The sequence below is a fragment of the Protopterus annectens genome, chromosome 5.part0, assembly GCF_019279795.1.
Source record: "Protopterus annectens isolate FY-2018-M chromosome 5.part0, PAN1.0, whole genome shotgun sequence".
In the NCBI taxonomy this organism is placed as follows: domain Eukaryota; kingdom Metazoa; phylum Chordata; order Ceratodontiformes; family Protopteridae; genus Protopterus; species Protopterus annectens.
Window position 1 is genome coordinate 400,670,339 of NC_056735.1, and position 18,052 is coordinate 400,688,390.

The 18,052-nt window shown below is 37.0% G+C and overlaps 1 protein-coding gene across 3 annotated transcripts in view; it reads right to left on the bottom strand.

The window, feature by feature from the left end:
• The window catches only part of F5 (coagulation factor V), a 1,256,984-nt gene that overhangs the window by 492,693 nt on the left and 746,239 nt on the right, over positions 1-18,052 (bottom strand). The window lies entirely within an intron of this gene.

Sequence of the window (18,052 nt, forward strand, 5' to 3'; positions counted from 1 at the left end):
AAAGTCTGGAAGGAGAATCGAATGAAATGCTGGAATGCAAAGAAATAGCGTAAAAAAACCCTTTATTTCCGCTTTCGTCAACAGACTTCATCAGAATGCCATAGACTTAAAAAACAACTATTATATACTCTATCACAAAAGCAATAAAACAATTAATCAATCAATTAATTAACCTATCAAAACAACTCTACACCAATAAAAAACAGTTAAAAATAAGTTTTGAATGAATTTAACATCAATTAAATAAGGAAGACAAACCTGTTAATTTTTTGTCAATACTTAATCGAGACCCTTTCAAAAAACATTTGATGTTAATGGTCTCATTTAAACCAGGGGGCTTGTCAGCTTTTAATCTGACCTGCCACAGTGTTTCCCTTTGTTCTACATAGTTTTTGTAGTCACCACCCCTTAAGTCAGATTTAACTACCTCCACTACTGAAAATACAAATTTCTTAAAGTTATTACAAATAACAGAATGTCTAAATAGGACACTATTAACATCTTTTGTTTTGATATTGTAAATATGCTCACGAATGCGGACATTAAGACTACGGGTGGACATACCAACATAAAACCCGGAACAGGAACAACACATGGCAATATTCACTACCCCCTCAGTACGACAATTAACATATTCAGGCACCATAAAAGTCCGATCAATGGTGTCTATAACAACAATGGGACCCTTAGCAATATATCTACACATATTGCAATTATTGCAGGCAAACATACCTTTAGCCTCAATTTTACTATTTCTCAATGAGCTTTTATCAGTTTCGAGAGCTTTCTTAATGTTGTATACATTCCTATATACAAAATTAGGTTTGTTGCCTAAAACTCGAAAAATATCAGAATTTCCTTCAATGATTTTCCAGTTGTTCAATAAAATTCTTTTAATATGATCCCCATCCATACTCATTTCTAAAGAACAAACTAAGTTATCACGTTTCTCATACTTGACATATTTGTTACAGGGCAAATTTTGAAAACCAGAATTTGGAATGTTTAATAAAGCTGGATAATACTGCTGACGTTTACTCAACACTTCACTTATAGTGTTGTCCAGTAATTCTGGTGGATAACCTCTCTGAAGGAACAGATTTTTAATGAACTCAATCTCCAAAACAAGATCCATTTCATCCGAGGTCATCCGACAGGCCCTAATGACCTGTCCTTTAGGAATGTTACGAATCATATGTTTGGGATGTGCACTAGAATAATGGACATAACTGTTCGTAAATGTCTTTTTCCGATGTATTTTACTTTTAAATTTCCCATCCAAAAAATCCCACAAAACACAAACATCCAAAAAATTAATCATAAAACCAACATCACCTAAAGTGAATTTCAAAAAACAATTCAACATGTTGATTTCAAAAAGAAACTGATCCACAGTTGTTTTGTTCCCTTCAATAATAAAAATCAAATCAACAAATCTCTGATAAAATAAAATATTAAATTTGTGTTTTAAAGGCATTAAAAAAGTAAATTCCCACCAGATCATAACTATATTTGCATAAGAGGGTGCAGCGGGAGACCCCATAGCTACACCCCTCTTTTGCCGATAAAACTTATCTTTAAAAATGAAATAATTGTTCTGTAAAATAATCTCAATAAACCTGCAAATGGTAGCAATTTGTCCAACTGAATGTTGCCCATTTTCTGTTAATACAATACGAACAGCTTCAACCCCCTCATCATGTGGAATACATGTAAACAAAGAAGTTACATCTAAAGTGAAAAGCAAATGTTTGTTGGGATCGAAAATTGCCCTAGCAGCAAACGAATTCAATTTTGTTAAAAAATGCCAGGAATCTTGCAAAAAGCTTTCTTGTTGGGTGATTATGGGACCAAGGGTGGCATCAATAATCAAAGAGATTCCTTCCGTGACAGAGTTTGGTGCTGACACTATTGGCCTAAAAGGAGGCTCAAGGGTGTTCTTGTGTGTTTTCGGGATCCCAAATAGGATCCCGATCCTGGGATTTTTTATAATACAGAACTCGTAAACGTCGAGGTCGATCTCATTAGACATTAAAGCTTCATAAAGAAAAGAATGAATTAAACGTTGTTTCCTCTTGATTTCATAGAGGGTAATAACCTCGTACTCTTCGTTATTTTCTAACAGTTGTAACATTTTTAAACAATATGCATCCTGCTTCATTATAACTATATTGCCACCCTTGTCACTTTTCATAAATCTAATGTCCCCATTTCTTTGGCATAACTCCTTAAATGCTTTCCTATCGTTGTAACTTAAATTATATTCCATTTTACCTCTATTTGAAAAAATTCCTTCAACTTCTCTAATACAAGCTTCTTCAAAAACCTTAATGGTGTTACTAAGAGTGGGGTTGTAAATTGAGGGCTTTTTTAGCCGTTTCGTTACACCTGGAACATCACTCAGAATATAATTCAAGTTCATTTTCCTGGTGAACTTTTTAATATCCACAATTGTTCTACACAAATCTGCCTTCTTGGTTGGCATAAAATTTAACCCTAAACGCAATAATTTAAGTTCACATGGTGTGAAAGTATACTCTGTTAAGTTAACAATGTCCAGATTGTCATTCAGTGAAGTTAATTCTCGTCCCCCGAAGAATTCGAGTTCAGAAAAGTTCGACTTCTCGTGAAGACTGTTTTCTTCGACGATAAACCTTTCTTCCCTAAAAAACCATTGACATTGTTAACATTGTTAGACGCACTGTTTAAAGCAGTTGAAATGCCTTTCTCAGTCCTCATCGCATCATCAGTTCATCCAAAGTATTTATTTCACTGCTTAACATCTTATCACCTGCATTACTGACAGCCTGTTCAGACGTTTTTAAAGAACCGGCAGTAGCTCTTGTAGGTGAGGAGGTACGAACCTCCTTTGAATTTCCACAGTTCGTAATCTGAACACGTGTATTTGCTTTTCCATAAGAATTAGAACTGCCTAAAGGTTCTTTAGTAGCGACCACAGAACTATAATTGCGTCTATTGAAGCCTTGGTAGCTTTGTTGCTTGTTGTTATACTCTCTATTGTTAGAAACAAAATAAGTATATGCTGAATTTGTTTCATACGCAATAATGTCCCGTTGTAATTTTGTTTGCTTCCTATTTGTAATTTCTAATGAATGTTTTTCAACTTCATCAAAAACAGACTTAAAAACATCACCATGATGAACATTACTATCCGCTATTTCTTGCTCTAACTGATCGATCTCGTCTTTTAAGTTAGACATCTTAACAACATTATGATCAATAAGCAGTCTAAGAAATGCCATACCTGCTTCATTGAAGAAGGTAACCAAAGTCCCGAACATGGCATCACCTATACGAACGCCGTTGGGGCATTTGAAAAATCTCAACCCCTTCGGCATTATTTTTAACTCAATACATTGTTCGAAATAACAGTTTTCTACAACTAAAGAACGATGTCTTTTCACCAGCTTTGTTAAAACATCGCGTTTCCTGTTAATTTCTTCATTGTTGAAATGCTGTCTACACGAAAAGTTCACAAAGGGGTTATGCAACGGTTTTAGCAAAGATTTTACTCCAGTCTTGTTAACAGCACCAAGTGCAGAAGTAACAGTACCCGCCTTGGTCGCTGGATTAGTGACGCGATTACCGGGCTCCACTTCAATTACGGTATCAAGCTCTTTAAAGGACCCACACGGACTAGAGGCATTCGCCGCTTGAGAAGTTTTTGCAATGGCATTCGCCATTAAAAATTTCAAGGACTTTTGGATGTCCACCAAAGTTGTCAAAAGTAAACTGTTAATGTCATTACCAGCATCGCTGCTTGGAATTGTGTAGGTGGTTACATTTAACAGTTCATCATCCATCTCCCCTTCCATGTCGGCACTCAAACCAAACGAACAATGAAAAAGCCAAAAAATCAAATCCAAAGAACAAAGTCTGGAAGGAGAATCGAATGAAATGCTGGAATGCAAAGAAATAGCGTAAAAAAACCCTTTATTTCCGCTTTCGTCAACAGACTTCATCAGAATGCCATAGACTTAAAAAACAACTATTATATACTCTATCACAAAAGCAATAAAACAATTAATCAATCAATTAATTAACCTATCAAAACAACTCTACACCAATAAAAAACAGTTAAAAATAAGTTTTGAATGAATTTAACATCAATTAAATAAGGAAGACAAACCTGTTAATTTTTTGTCAATACTTAATCGAGTTTGTGTTTTGTGGGATTTTTTGGATTTTTTGGATGGGAAATTTAAAAGTAAAATACATCGGAAAAAGACATTTACGAACAGTTATGTCCATTATTCTAGTGCACATCCCAAACATATGATTCGTAACATTCCTAAAGGACAGGTCATTAGGGCCTGTCGGATGACCTCGGATGAAATGGATCTTGTTTTGGAGATTGAGTTCATTAAAAATCTGTTCCTTCAGAGAGGTTATCCACCAGAATTACTGGACAACACTATAAGTGAAGTGTTGAGTAAACGTCAGCAGTATTATCCAGCTTTATTAAACATTCCAAATTCTGGTTTTCAAAATTTGCCCTGTAACAAATATGTCAAGTATGAGAAACGTGATAACTTAGTTTGTTCTTTAGAAATGAGTATGGATGGGGATCATATTAAAAGAATTTTATTGAACAACTGGAAAATCATTGAAGGAAATTCTGATATTTTTCGAGTTTTAGGCAACAAACCTAATTTTGTATATAGGAATGTATACAACATTAAGAAAGCTCTCGAAACTGATAAAAGCTCATTGAGAAATAGTAAAATTGAGGCTAAAGGTATGTTTGCCTGCAATAATTGCAATATGTGTAGATATATTGCTAAGGGTCCCATTGTTGTTATAGACACCATTGATCGGACTTTTATGGTGCCTGAATATGTTAATTGTCGTACTGAGGGGGTAGTGTATATTGCCATGTGTTGTTCCTGTTCCGGGTTTTATGTTGGTATGACCACCCGTAGTCTTAATGTCCGCATTCGTGAGCATATTTACAATATCAAAACAAAAGATGTTAATAGCGTCCTATTTAGACATTCTGTTATTTGTAATAACTTTAAGAAATTTGTATTTTCAGTAGTGGAGGTAGTTAAATCTGACTTAAGGGGTGGTGACTACAAAAACTATGTAGAACAAAGGGAAACACTGTGGCAGGTCAGATTAAAAGCTGACAAGCCCCCTGGTTTAAATGAGACCATTAACATCAAATGTTTTTTGAAAGGGTCTCGATTAAGTATTGACAAAAAATTAACAGGTTTGTCTTCCTTATTTAATTGATGTTAAATTCATTCAAAACTTATTTTTAACTGTTTTTTATTGGTGTAGAGTTGTTTTGATAGGTTAATTAATTGATTGATTAATTGTTTTATTGCTTTTGTGATAGAGTATATAATAGTTGTTTTTTAAGTCTATGGCATTCTGATGAAGTCTGTTGAAAGCGGAAATAAAGGGTTTTTTTACACTTTTTTTTTAGTTGCAGTAAGCATTCTGATGAAAATATGTAAATCTACTTGACACATAAAACTTTTAAATGTGATTGTCAAAACACACGAGCTTTGTACAACCTCCAGAAATGACAATCCATATCAATCCATACATCTATCTGTCTATACATTTTTCTATCTGATTTGTTAACAAAGTAAATGAAAAGGTCAGTGCTTCTTTTTCAGCCACAACCCATGTTACAAAGCAGACAAGACTAATAACAAGCAGCACAAAATGTTTACAACAGGTAAGTAAACATGTACGAACTTTAATACAAAATGACACTATATAGGAAATAAAAATAATATTGTTGTACAGTAAGATGGAAACATGGATGAAAAAATCCATCAGTTCTGTACAGGAGATACTACAACACATAACATAAAGGAATTCAACAAAACTTTATACAAGAATTGCCATAAAAGTAAGAAAAAAAAGGTTCGTTTCAGATATTTCTAAATAAAGGACAGGAATGAAGTGGAGTTAAAGAGAGGTAAGAAATGCTAATGAAGACACAGAGTAGAGTAATATAATTAGCCCAGTGATTCAGAGATTTTATGATCTCTATGTGAATTTCAATTATGAGAAGGTATAAGTGGTCTTGATTAAATTATTTATGGTCCCTGAAACAGTTACAAAAATTGACTTTTTTTTTAAATGGTTTATCAACTTTGTTCTGAATGTGGAATAGTTTGTTTCATTCCTGAAATTCTCTGGTAGATAATTCTATTTAACAGGAACAATTTTTCTGAAGTTTTCCCCTGTAGCTTTTTTGGATTGAGGCCTTTGATATAGAGTCACAGGAATGAATAGGGAGATGGGATTTGACCCAGTTTTATAACAGACATAGAAACCTGGCTGGCATAAATCAGTGTTTTCCAGTGGGGTTCTGAGAGGTCATTATCAGGCTGACCTCTCTACTACATTGCTAGCTGATATACCTTGGGAAGTGGAAAACAGAATCAGTCAGGCATTCAGAAATAAAGTTTAAGGTTTCATCAAGATCTGAGAAATCTAGCACTACAGACAAATAGTAGTCAGTATTTAATGCAAACAAGTTGTGCAATTATATACTGCCTCACACCATCCTGGAATAACATACATATTTGCGGAGACTGGATTTATGCCAAACTGAAGAGTAGACAATATGGGAGAAATTGTTGCTAAACTCAGTAAAACAACACAGTATTAACAGACTGTAGTAAAGGCCAGTATGATTCTGGCTTACAAACTGAAAAGGAAGGACACCAGGAAAGCAGATGACATCATAACTCTCAACTGTCCATATTTTTAAAGTATGTCAGATTTTTGCTTCATATTTTTGGTCTGTTCCTCATATATATTTCTTGTCAAATCATTGAGAAATGCAATCACTAAATAATGGCAGACATTTGTGTTTCAGACTTCATACTCTCTAGAAAATGCATGTTAATACAAAACCTGTTAATCCAGAATGTTTATGCTAAAACATTGAGAGGTATGGATGACATTTCTCTAAAATATCTGATACTGGCAAAGTCTTAGTTGGAACAATGCGTATACTTCTGGAGACTTTGTGATAGAAAGGACATCAGACTTGTACACTTTTATGAAGATGAGCATGGTTATGGAGTGCTTGTAGTTGAAGAAAGGCTGAAAACCCACGACAAAAAAAACAATAGACTGAGAGATACAATATGGTGTTTAGTGAAACAGCATCTGAGCACAAAACTAAAAGAGATAAAAACAGTGAAAGCCATGAGCAACACTATTCATAGCTGCTCTGCATGCAGGATGCCTGGCAGATATGTTCTACACCATAACACATATGTGATTATGTAGAGAATAACATGCTTGGTAGTGTGATATGTGCACAGCCAAGGAAACCAAACACTGTACTGAACATGCTCAGTAAATAGTACATTCCAGTAGCACACAGATGAGAGTAGTACCAGATAAGGACTGCAGGCAATATTTAAAGTGTTGTACTTCATGGCAGCATTGGTCCCAGCATGTATCATACTGCTTCAGTGTATGTTGTTGTTGTGGGGGTAGGGCAAAAGAAGCTTCAAGGATCAGAACACACACACATAGACAGATCAGCAGAAACAGACACACAGACAGACACACACACACACACACACAACACACACACACACACACACACACACACACACACACACACACACACACACACACACACACACACACACACACACACACACACATACTCACAAACCCTTTCAATGGTGTGCATGTGTGTTTCTCCATGTATCCCACATTATTTGCGACTGCTAATGAGGCAAGTACTACGTGACTATGAGATACCTGGGGCACAAGAATGGCTATGCAGTTCTTAACATTCTGACCGTTCCTGCAGCTTATTATCCATTCCAGTGTACTAGCCATTCGTTCTGTCTCATTATGGACCAGTTCTTTATGTGTGGTCACTGTGTTACAACGTTTCTGGGCCCTATGATCCTTGTGTAAGGAGAACAGTGCACATATGCATGAGTGCGCAAATATAGAGCAATTGTGCCTGAGCAGCAGTGGTGGGTAATGGAAATATATTTTCCAGATTGGTGATTTGATGAATTTCTTCAGGTGTGTGTGTGTGTGTGTGTGTGTGTGTGTGTGTGTGTGTGTGTGTGTGTGTGTGTGTGTGTGTGTGTGTGTGTGTGTGTGTGTGTGTGTGTGTGTGTGTGTGTGTGTGTGTGTGTGTGTGTGTGTGTGTGTGTGTGTGTGTGATCATACCTTGTGGGGCAATATATTTTTGGGACATCTTTAAGGTTAGGATACGAACAACAGCTTCATTACTCACAATGGAAGAGGAGGTATTCATGATTGGGGATAAATTGCCCACTGGTTGAAAAGTATTGCAGCTGTCCATTAAATGAATCCTTGGTATGTAGTACAGTTGATTTGAAATGTGTTAAATGTCTTCTTCAGGTATTCTTGTTCATCTGTATAAGTTCAGTGCACAACAAGGAGATATTGTGCAGTTTAGCATAGATTAGGTCCGTTACTACTGGTCTTTCTTTTATGAATCATGTTTTGACTTTTTATGTACATTTCCTGGAGTACTAACTACATAAACTGCATTTCATGCCCCTAATTAGAATTACTGAGGTATTTCTCCTAACAGTATGTGTAGATATGTTGAGTGCAACTCCCTATTGAAATATTAGCACTTAAAATGCTGAGTGATGATAACCTAAAAAAAAAAAAAAAAAACTCAGGAAAAAAGTGAATCACAAAGATCACTCTTCTCCTTTAAACATCTTTTTAACAGATGGACAAGCACCCCTGCACCCCTGATGTGGAGGCAAGCCCCATCCCCAAACTGTAATACCACTCCCGAGATCACCATACCTTGTAGAAAAGGGAATACTCTGAGAAATGGCCATCTTAGATTTAGTGTATGTAAGCCCATTATTTGGCCATTCAGTCTCCATGTTTTGGGACTCACTCTAGTGGGTCCTGACATTTCAAATGGTTACCATTGAGGTACTTATGATAACAGGCACACCTTTTCTGTCTCAAGGGAATTCACTGAATGAAGAATAGAAGGTAAATGCGATTGTTTTTGCAGTATCTCTGAAGAAATTCTGTGCATGCTGCCTTGTAAGACATAGCAGCAGCTGGCAAACTGTCATTTCCTGGACATTTCCTATCTGTCTTATGTTGATTAAAGGTCCTTAAGATAACAATTCCTCCTACAGGACAAAAATGAGCCTGCAGACTTGCATCCATGCTCTTGCTTTTGCTCTGGTATAACCCTCCCAACTCAACTTTGCCTAGATCTAGTGTTCCAACCTTCAGTACTATGAAACCAGCTGACATCAAGAGCAGTTATTAAGTCCTCTCTTTACTAGTGCATTTTAATAAAAATAAACAAGAGTCAATCATCCAGCTCTGCACTTATTAGACAGAACTAAACTACTAAACAGGGTTAGTCAATTTTATAAATGTGATTAGTAACCTTTAGTTGTCATTACTACTGATTCCCTTTGGTATCCATATCTTGATTATGTATACTGATACAGTCTAAATCCTAGTGTGTTAGAAGGCAGACATGTGGAGAATTTTCAGTCTATCCCTAGCATTAAATCACTAAATGATTAATTTATACAGTTTTAAAGAAGTTCTGTTTCATTTTGGATCTAATTGTTAACAGCTCACCCTGTAACTGCAGAAATCAATGTACACCTGTTAACATTGAAAGGGCTTCTAAATCCATACATATTTTGACTGTTTAGTTAATAGCTCATTCTTTATCTGTATATGTCATTTTATACTTTTCAACATGGTAACTGTCTTCTAAATTCATATACAAATTAAGGCTATGAGATGTTAACACATTTTCATTTCATTTTCATTACTTAATTCATCAGTTCATCCACCGATTATCTTAATGCAGGATCATGTGGATCATGAAAGGACATGGTGCCTATCCTGGCGCTCATTGGGTGCGAGGGATAGCAGCTCATCCTGAACAGCGTGCCAGCTTATTAGAGGGAGCATGTACATATGCAGACACACACACACACACACACACACACACACACACACACACACACACACACACAAACAAATAAATACGTTTGTGTGCGTACACACACACAAACTCACTGTACCTCACACAGAGCATATGCATTAACAGGAAATTTACAGGATCACCAATTCTACTATAGCATGTGTTTGGTACATGGGTGGAAACCTGAGTACTGGCTGAAAACCCACATAGCGGATAGACAGACTCCACACAAAAGGCACTACAGGGAAGAACTGAACTAAAGATCCAAGTACTGTGAGATAGCAAATGTTATCTGCCGCTCCTCTGTGCTGTCTTCATTTCATTCTCACTTTTTTCTTTTTATTTCATAGCTGAAATTTTCACAGTCACATCCTATTTACAGAAATTCAAGTCATAATAATACACATCAATTTTTTTCAAGGTACGATTACAAATATAAGAAGATACAAAAAGTTCTTAAACTGTTAAAATGTGACTAATTCAAATTAACATATAAATAACTGTAAATATTTATTTATTTATTTATCTTCTTAATTTTGAATTTGATAACTTAGTAGGTGGGCTGATATGAGGACCACTTTCAGCCAATACAATACAGTACATTCAATAGACAATAAAGTATATATTCAGTAGACAATCCATTACTGTAACATAGATGATGAACAAAAAAGGAAAACAATGCAACATCTATACACAAAAATATTTCATTTACTAAGAAAAGTGCGAAAGCATAATTACATTTGCGAACCAATAAATTAGAATAAGAAGTAACATTACACTCTGTAGACTCAAAACATGACTAAGAGAAGAGTACAGTAGTGTCAAGTTTTGTTAAAATGCACAGAGAATATTTTCTTATGAGAGGGTAGAGAAAAGTATCTAATAAATACTAAAGCATGAGCATAAGAAGGTAATCAAAGGGGGAAAAGATACTAGCAGTGAAGGAAAAAAGCTGTTACATCAGACAGGGAAGACAAGTCAAGTAGAATAAGGATGTAGGGGTAAGACTGGTAAAAAAAGGAACATATGAGCAATCTGAACAAAGAGGATGGGATAGACTAGGAGTAGGGAAAGCAAATGTTTGAATAGAAGAAAGACAAGAAAGTACAGTTGTATAAGGAAACTTCCCATAACAGCAGATGTTTAAATGATCACTTCTGCAATAGCCTAAGCTACATTTGTTACATCTTGTATAGGATATGACAGACTTCCAGGTTTCAAAGCTTCAGGGCACCTTCCATGCACACACTCAGTCAACTCAAGCTGAGCTGACTAAATAGACAGGTTTGGGTTCCACGCACCTCAGAGCTTTCATACCACCTGAGAGAGGGAGGTTAAGTCCTGAAAAGACATTGCTAGGAAAGGAAAACAATATATGTCTGCACCCTGGCATAAAAAAAATCAGACAAATAAAATAAGGGGGATGGAGGGACAGAGAGACTACCATAGCAGTGATCAAACATCTGATGTTATGGTAAGTTTACTTAGACAAAATCTACAATGTTTTTAATATTGAGGACTGAGTAGCCTAAGCTATATGGGTAGATTACCATAACTTAGAATAAATGGATGATGCAAGGGGAAGAGTCCAGGAGCTCCTGGAAAATGGTCCCAGCAAAGCCTATTCTAACATGGAGAAGAAATGCAGTTTGTAGTGGTTTGTAGAAGTATGCAGAAAGGACAAAGTTGCTGCTCATGAACATTCTAGAATCCAGATCTTTCTAAAAAGCCATAGATGAAGCCAAGGCCCCAGTAGAATGAGCCTTGAACCTGCCTGGAATAGTTCTGTTGTAGTGGGAATAACAAAATTGTCTTGGACAGCCATTTACCTTTTTGGCTACGCTTGTATAGGCCCTAGGGCCAATAGCCTAGTACCTACCTATGAACCTATTAGGAAATAATCAGTTTTGACATAAAGTATCCCTTCTCTTTACCTTTACAAGAAATGAACAACTAATCAGCAGCTCTGCAAGATTTTGTTCTGTCAAGATAGTGCCTGAGCTGTCTGTTGACATTCTCCCTCATTTTTGGGTACAGGAAAGAAAACGTGGAGAAGGAAAGATCAACTTAAAGTAAAGTCAGATAACACTTTAGACATAAAAGAAGGATTAGTTCTCAAAGAAACACTGACTCTGTAGTATATGAGATCATAAGAACTTGGCAGCTCAGATACTCTTCTTCCAGAGGTTAGAGCAATTAGCAAAACAATTTTCCTTGTTAAGAACCTAGAGTCAGCCACATGAGCTGCTTCAAATGGAGCATTTGTTAGTTTCTCTAATACAAAATTAAAATCAAATGGAGTCACCGGTTTTCTGAAAGGCTTCTTTTGTAGCACCCCTTTTAAAATCATTTTCATGTGAGATTGCATTAAAAAGGGGGGATCCATGCACAGACATGCTGCAATGACCAACAAATGAACCTTGACAGAAGAATAAGACAAGCCATAGGATAGCAACTCAAACAAATACTGTAAAATCAGAGAAACACTAACCCTGAATGGGGTTTTCCATTTGATCATGCATGATTTTCTGGTAGCAGGTTTCCATGCCCCCATTAGTACCTGCTGCATATCCTCAGAAAACAGATGTCTAAAGAATATTAAAACCCTATCATCCAGGCAGTCAGTTGTAGTTGTTTGGGATTGGGATATAGTAAACATCCCTGGTCTTGCATGAGTAAATCCAATCTGTGAGGAAACTTGTGGTAACTGCCCCTGGCCAGTTCCAAAATAAGGGAGAACCACTGTTTCTGGTCCAGGAAGGAGTCACCCCAATGATCTTGGGGCTTCCTTCTGAATCTTTAGAAGTACCCAGGATATCAGTGAAAGAGGTGGAAAAGTATACAGGAATATACCTGTCTAAGAAAAAGTCAAGGCATTTGTCTTCCATGCCTTCTTGCATGGAGTACTGGAACAGAATTTTGTCAGTTGATAATTTAGAAAGGAGGCAAAAAGGTCTCCCTGAGGAATTCCCCATAGATGGATAAAATCTTGGAAGACCCCCAATCCAGTTTCTATTCATGACTGCCTTGTTCCTGCTCAACTTGTCTGCCCCAAAATTTTGCTCTGGCAGAATAAAAGGTGCCTGAAAAGTGATGTGGCTAGTATGCAAATGGGGTAATATCTGGTTTCTACTTACTTGTCTATGTACAACATTACTGTGGTATTGTCTGTAACTACCCGAAGAGGTCCTGAGGTCCACAGATGATTCAAAGAGGTGAGAACCTTTATAAGAGCTAGCATCTCTTTTATGCTTATGTGCTTTGGCCTAGCTTTCTTTTCCCAGAGACCTTGTACTTTTGTTACCCTTGATACTGCTCCCCAAGTAAGGGTCAAAGGCATCTGTAATGAGTGACTTCTTTGGAGTAGGAGGGGAAAATGGGAGACCTGCATTCAGAGATATTTGCTATCCCCACCAAGTGATTTTTCCTTTTCACAAATTTCAGAACTGGAATTTGAAAAGACAATAGATGTTGATGCTGGGACTAAAGAGAATTCAAGTACCATTGCATCTTTCTCATGTGGAGTCCTGCAAGAGGTATCATGAGAATCATGGATGCCATGAGACCCAGAATCCCAAGGTATTCTCTCACTGAGACAGAAGTCTGAGTGGAAAATTTCTGGAATAAGTCCAAATATAGATCTTTTTTTTCAGTGTAAGAAAAGCTCTTTGTACTGTGGTGTCTAGCAACAGATACCTCAGAAACACAATCCTGTGTGATAGAGCCAAAAATTACTTTTGAACTCAACCTGTGTAGGAGATTGCCTACCCAGATGAGACATTCCTGACACTTTGCAAAAGACTCTGCAAAGATAAGCAAGTCATCTAAATATGGAAAAATGTGGATACTGTGTCTAGCCCAACAGGTAAGGCAGATAACTGATAATGTGATCCAGGCACACAAAAACTTAAGAAACACCTGAAATCTGGATGAATAGGAATGCAGAAATATGCATCTTTTAAATCTAAGATAACTAAAACACTCAAAGGAAGAAGAAGGGGTAACAGGTTGTGAAGTGAAAGCATTTTGAACTTGAGCACTACCACAAAGTGATTCAGGAAAGAAAGACCCAGAAACTGTCTCCAGGAATTCTCTTTCTTAGACACTAAAAAGCATTCTTGAATAAAACCCTTTCCCCAACTGGAAGGAGGAACAGCTTCTATTAGCACCTGAGACAGCATATGATGTTGGAGAGGAGAAGAGACAGGTTTGGTCTGGTGGGTGATGAGGCATCCCTTGGAAAGGAATCATTTCCTCCCACTGCCATTTGTATCCTAGATGAATCACATTCAGGACTCAATTAACTGACACAATCTATTGCCAAATATAGAAATAGATGTTCAGATTTATGGAAGGGATAAGGGACTGCCCATACCTCTCAACCATCCAGATTTTAGCAGAATGTCCAGATTTTTGCCTCTTATTTTTGGTCTGTCAATCATAAAATGTGTGGTTTTCTGGCAAATCATTGAGGATTGATGTCACTAAATAATAATAATAAACATTTGAGTTTATTATTCTTCATTTATAGGCCACAGTGGTGCAGCGGTTAGCATTGTTGCCTCACAGCAAGAGGTTCTCCCATTTGATTCTCATCTGGACCGCCTTCTGTGTGGAGTCTGCATGTCCTTCCCGTGATCAAGTGACGTATAAAGACATGGAGGTAGGTGCGTGCGTGAATAGGTGTGCCTTCTTTAAAGGTTGGGCGTCGGGCTGGCAGCTCAGCACTGTAAAAATCCACTGCCTATCATTAGCGGACCGGAGTTCCACTGTGGCAACCCCTAACCGGGAAAAGCCGAAAGACATTACTATTCCTCATTCAATGCTTGCTAATGCAAAACATTTTAGTATGTTAGCTGTATAAGTTTATAACAGCAGTATTTAAAATTGTCCTTATTTTTTGCCGTTCTCCCCACCCATTAATTCTGGCTCTATCTAGACTTCTTGCACCTATAATTTAAGAGGCACAAGACTGCCGGGGGGGGACAAGTTCCCTTATATGGTCATTCTGCTTGTTTTACTGTCCTTTGTTCTGGGGATATCTTGCTTTTTTGGAACCCCCCTTATATAGGCATGATTGGCAAGAGTTGCTCTCCCTTGCCCACTGAGGGGGCCTCAACAGCCACAGAGGACAGAGCTAATCCCTAGTCCATAGTGGATGTATGGACAACACCAAAGGAAACCAAAGAAAAAGGTGAGTAGTCTGAGGAACTAGCTTTGGCCACAGCAGAGTCACCCACCTGTGGCTGAGGCAAATTACCAGCCTGCTGTTACAGCAAAGGCTGCTTAGTTAACTTTTTCATTTTGTGGCTGAAAGAAGGTCTGACCAAGGGACCAGTAGTTTGTTCCATGGCCAAACTGAAAAAGGCTTTTGTTTCCAGGGTAAGCTTAACAGCAATAATCCGTAAAACAGGTAAGTAGCAAAAAGTAAAATTTTCACACAAAAAGTTCAGTAAAAAATACTTTAAATACTTGCACTGACCCCAAAAATAAAATAAACACTGTTTATAGACAGAAAATGTAACTTTAAACAACTTTTGATAACCTTTTTTTACTACAAATGTAAAAATGTGCCCTCCTATTTAAAGTAAATAAATGTTGTACAACAGCCAAGGACAATACTTTCTCCTAGCCTAAAAGTAGTTGTGTTCAGGCAAAAACATAATTAAAACATATTTAAAAGTAATGTGGAAAGTTTTTCCCTGTAGGGAACTTATCTGCCCAGCAATGGAACAGCATTACCTAACCCTCAATCCTCAAAACCCAACAGAGGAGAACTCTTCTTGGCAGCAGGAAAGCTCTGAAGGGCTTGGCTCCCCAAAAGTTTCTTTTCAATCAGCTCAGCTTGAGTTAACTAATGGTTTGGCATGCAGAAGGTGCTTTGAAGCTTTGGAAGCTGCCTGGCTGTTACATCCTATGCAGGATATAACCTTACGCTACTGCAGCAGTGATCAATATGAAGAACATTTACAGTTAGATGTTATATCTCATGTTACATAGTAACAATGATGGAATCAGGAGTAGAAGTGATACAAAAGATTAAAAAGATATTTAGCCAGAGTTTTTGTGACAATGGCATACACTAATTTCAACCAGATGCTCCTTTATTTTTTTCTAAACACCTCATAGTTGATCTGGCTTCTAAGCTTAGATCAGCTTCTGGAAGCTCTTTTGAGCAAATGATTTTTTAAAATGTGGCCTGTGTAAGGTGGTACAGTTCTCAGTATTATCATTTTGCACATAAGCAGATGTTTTTATTTAGAGTTTGTTCATCAGAGAGAAGGGCAAAATCTATAAGAGAGCAACTTGAAGACAAAGCAAAAAAGGAGGAAGGCAGTTCTTGTGGAAACTGGGAACCATTTTGTTCTGTTGAGAGTGGTGCAGTGATGCTCACTGTATGGTGATATATTAATGAACTGAAATATTTTATGTATTATGGTCTGTTGTAGTTTAGTGTTTGGTGTGACACTCAAGGAAAGATGCAGACCATATTCTAATGTGGGGATTAGTACACTTTTAGCTAAAGCAGAGGTAACTTCTTCTGCAAGACTGTTGGTAATAATATTAAAAGACATTTAGCTACTTGAAGACTTTCTCCATGACAAGCTGAGTATGAGTGGAGAAGTTAAGAGAGTTGTCCAGGATTAGGCCAAGATACCTGTAGGAGGCTTGTTGGTGAATTTTAATCCTGTTAGTGTCCCATATATTATTATGAGGTTGTCAGAAAGTTTTTGTGGTGATACTAATAACATTACTTTAGTAAGGTTGAGTTATAGTTTGTTTTCAATAAAAATGGCAGATGGATGAGAACACTCGTTGTAGACTTTTTTTCTATTTCCTGTAAAGAAGGAGCTGAGTAAAAGAGGAAAATATCATCAGTGTAAAGAACCAGGGAGTTGAAAGGGACTACTGAAGTGATGCTGTTGATGAAAAGTGAGAAAATATAGGACCACATATGAATCCTTGTGGAACTGCTGTAGTAAAAGTGCCAGCATGGTGACTTGATTACTGTTTAGCATACTAAAGGTTATAGTTTTATAAGCAGGAAGAGATATGAGTGATGAAACATAGTCTGGTGAAGTTTTTTTATTAGAGGAGAGGATGACCAACTCCTTCAAAAGCCCTTATACGATCAACAAAAATTTCAGCACACAGTTGACCTTCTTCCATGCCAGAGTAAATAGTATTAGCCGCAGTGTATAATGCAGTTAGTGTGCTATGTCCTTCATGAAACCTGTAATGTAGGTATGTGAAAACACAGTACTTATAGATGTGTTGCAACATTTGATAGTAGAGTACCTTTTTGAGGATTTTTGTGGAGATAGGTCAGTAGTCTTGGGGCCAGTAGGAGGGTATGCTTTTCAGAACAGAACAATCAGTGTTTGAACTGGTGTTTGAATTGGTAAGGTACTGTTCTAGTGGTGACATATAAATTAAATATGTGGATGAGTGGTTTAGAGAGCTCTCTGGCTGCTGGTTTGAGGAAGCTGGAGTAGAGTGAGTAGGGTTAAGGATTGTATTTGTATTCCAATTTCAGCAATTGTTCTAATACTGCTTTTTTTTCAAAAATGTGTATGAAATAAAATGCAGGTAGGAAGGCATCAGAGGTGTTAGAGAGGTAATAAGAGGTTGTAAGTAATGAATGGTGGCACAGATGGGGTCCAAGTGCCTCTATTGCCATCTAAAGCATCACAAATTGATGACACCATTGCTACCAATGTGAACTGATCCAGAATTAATCCTTTATAACTATTACTAAGGTCACAAAGAATAAAGTAAATAGACAGGGAACCAGTGGAATGGTGACATGAGTCACACCACTGGCCCCAAACAGTTTAGAATAAAAGAAAGAAAGTGCACACTAGTCTAACTGAATAATCAATTCACAAAAATTCAACCTGGTCCTAAGAGCATAAAAGAGTATATTAACTGCTGCCATGAGTATAAGCTTACCACACCCAATTCCAGCTGTGAGTTGTAAATATCTTGGATTCAATAAACAATTTCTGAAGACAACTGGTTTTGTGTACTTTGTTGCTGAAAAATAAGAAATCTCCCATGTCGCAATAACAG